The sequence below is a fragment of the Mustelus asterias genome, chromosome 6 (assembly GCF_964213995.1).
Source record: "Mustelus asterias chromosome 6, sMusAst1.hap1.1, whole genome shotgun sequence".
Taxonomy (NCBI): Eukaryota; Metazoa; Chordata; class Chondrichthyes; order Carcharhiniformes; family Triakidae; genus Mustelus; species Mustelus asterias.
In genome coordinates this window covers 90,054,649-90,057,093 of record NC_135806.1, presented here as the reverse complement: position 1 = coordinate 90,057,093, position 2,445 = coordinate 90,054,649, and the positions used below count along the sequence as shown (strand labels likewise).

Genomic DNA, 2,445 nt, shown 5'->3' with positions numbered 1-2,445 from the left:
CAATACACACCTCTTTAACCTGTGCTTAACCGTCTCTCCACTCACGTTGTCTGTACCTTTGAGACTTGATTAACTGTAAAGACTCGCATTCCAACCATTATCTTGTAAATTGAGTTTGTGTCTATATATGCCCTGTTTGTGAACAGAACTCCCACTTACCTGATGAAAGAGCAGCACTCCAAAAGCTAGTGGCTTGTGCTACCAAATAAACCTGTTGGACTTTAACCTGGTGTTGTTCTTTATATGTGGAGATGCCGGCGTTGGACTGGGGTGAACACAGTAAGAAATCTCACAACACCAGGTTAAAGTCCAACAGGTTTATTTGGTAGCAAATACCATAAGCTTTCGGAGCACTGCTCCTTCGTCAGATGGAGTGGAAATGTGCTCTCAAACAGTGCACAGCGACACAAAATCAAGTTACAGAATACTGATTAGAATACGAATCCCTACAGCTGGCTGAGAGCACATTTCCACTCCATCTGATGAAGGAGCAGCGCTCCGAAAGCTTATGGTATTTGCTACCAAATAAACCTGTTGGACTTTAACCTGGTGTTGTGAGACTTCTTACGTTGTTCTTTATATAGCAGACATGGTAAATTGAATTGTATTGATGATTGTCACATGCATTGGGATACAGTGAAAAATATTGTTTCTTGCACACTATGCAGACAAAGCATACCGTACGTAAAGAAGGAAACGAGAGTGCAGAATGTAGTGTTACAGTCACAGCTAAGGTGCAGAGAAAGATCAACTTAATATAAGGTAGGTGCATTCAAAAGTCTATTGGCCGCAGGAAAGAGGCTCTTCTTCAGTCGGTTGATATGTGGAGATGGGTTTAATGCCAGATTTAACACCCAGAGCTTTCAGCTCGCCTCCTGTTTGTGCCCCAGTTTTTGCAGTGAGCTGCGGGAAGACAGCCACACTGCCATGAAATGCCCAGCCTGCTCACACACTGGGATCCCGGTGACGTAAAGGGAATCCGCCCCTTCCTACGTCATCCGCCCCCTCGCGCCCTGCCCCGCCCCGCTGGGCAGCTCGAGACGGAGCGGCGGCGCGAGGTTGGGAACAGACTGTCGGGAAGCGAGTGACGGTAATGAGAGCTCGAGCGCCGGTCGCTGCTTCCCGGGCACGGGGCCGCTGGCCGGGGGTGTCCGAGGGCACAGGCCTGGGGGGCGGCGGCGGACTGGGTGACTGAGAGCTCGGCACAAATGGCCCAGACGCTCCGCCTTTATTTACTCAGTAGATTTCAACTTCCCAGGAGAGGAGCGCAGGCAGAGTGCAGACTGGAACTTCATCCAACTACAGCGAGAGAGGGGAGAGAGAGGAGTGGGGGGGGGAGGGAGAGAGAGGAGTGGGGGGGGGGGGGGGGAGAGAGAGGAGTGGGGGGGGGGGAGAGAGAGGAGCGGGGGGGGGGAGGGAGAGAGAGGAGCGGGGGGGGGAGGGAGAGAGAGGAGCGGGGGGGGGAGGGAGAGAGAGGAGCGGGGGGGGGAGGGAGAGAGAGGAGCGGGGGGGGGGAGGGAGAGAGAGGAGTGGGGGGGGGAGGGAGAGAGAGGAGTGGGGGGGGGGAGGGAGAGAGAGGAGTGGGGGGGGGAGGGAGAGAGAGGAGTGGGGGGGGAGGGAGAGAGAGGAGGGGGGGAGGGAGAGAGAGGAGGGGGGGGGGAGGGAGAGAGAGGAGGGGGGGGGAGGGAGAGAGAGGAGGGGGGGGGAGGGAGAGAGAGGAGGGGGGGGGGAGGGAGAGAGAGGAGGGGGGGGGAGGGAGAGAGAGGAGGGGGGGGGAGGGAGAGAGAGGAGGGGGGGGGGAGAGAGAGAGAGGAGGGAGGGAGAGAGAGAGAGGAGGGGGGGAGGGAGAGAGAGGAGGGGGGGAGGGAGAGAGAGGAGGGGGGGAGGGAGAGAGAGGAGGGGGGGGAGGGAGAGAGAGGAGGGGGGGGAGGGAGAGAGAGGAGGGGGGGGGAGGGAGAGAGAGGAGGGGGGGGAGGGAGAGAGAGGAGGGGGGGGGAGGGAGAGAGAGGAGCGGGGGGGGGGAGGGAGAGAGAGGAGGGGGGGGGGGAGGGAGAGAGAGGAGCGGGGGGGGGGGAGGGAGAGAGAGGAGCGGGGGGGGGGAGGGAGAGAGAGGAGCGGGGGGGGGGGGAGGGAGAGAGAGGAGCGGGGGGGGGGGAGGGAGAGAGAGGAGCGGGGGGGGGAGGGAGAGAGAGGAGCGGGGGGGGAGGGAGAGAGAGGAGGGGGGGGGGAAGAGAGGAGGGGGGGGGGGAGAGAGGAGCGGGGGGGGAGAGAGGAGCGGGGGGAGGAGAGGGGAGCGGGGGGGGAGAGGGGAGTGGGGGGGAGTGGGGGAGAGGGGGGGGGGAGAGGGGAGTGGGGGGGAGAGGGGAGTGGGGGGGGGAGAGGGGAGTGGGGGGGGAGGGAGAGAGCGGGGGGGGGGAGGGAGAGAGCGGGGCGTGGGGGGGGAGA

General features: G+C 61.3%; 1 protein-coding gene across 2 annotated transcripts in view; it reads left to right on the top strand.

Moving 5' to 3' along the window:
* Positions 1-1,000: 1,000 nt before the first annotated feature.
* pam (peptidylglycine alpha-amidating monooxygenase) overlaps positions 1,001-2,445 on the top strand; it is a 244,402-nt gene continuing 242,957 nt past the window's right edge. For both annotated transcript variants that reach the window (XM_078214719.1, XM_078214718.1), the window contains exon 1: positions 1,001-1,090. The gene's annotated coding sequence lies outside the window, so the exon portion shown is untranslated. The remainder of the gene's footprint in view (positions 1,091-2,445) is intronic.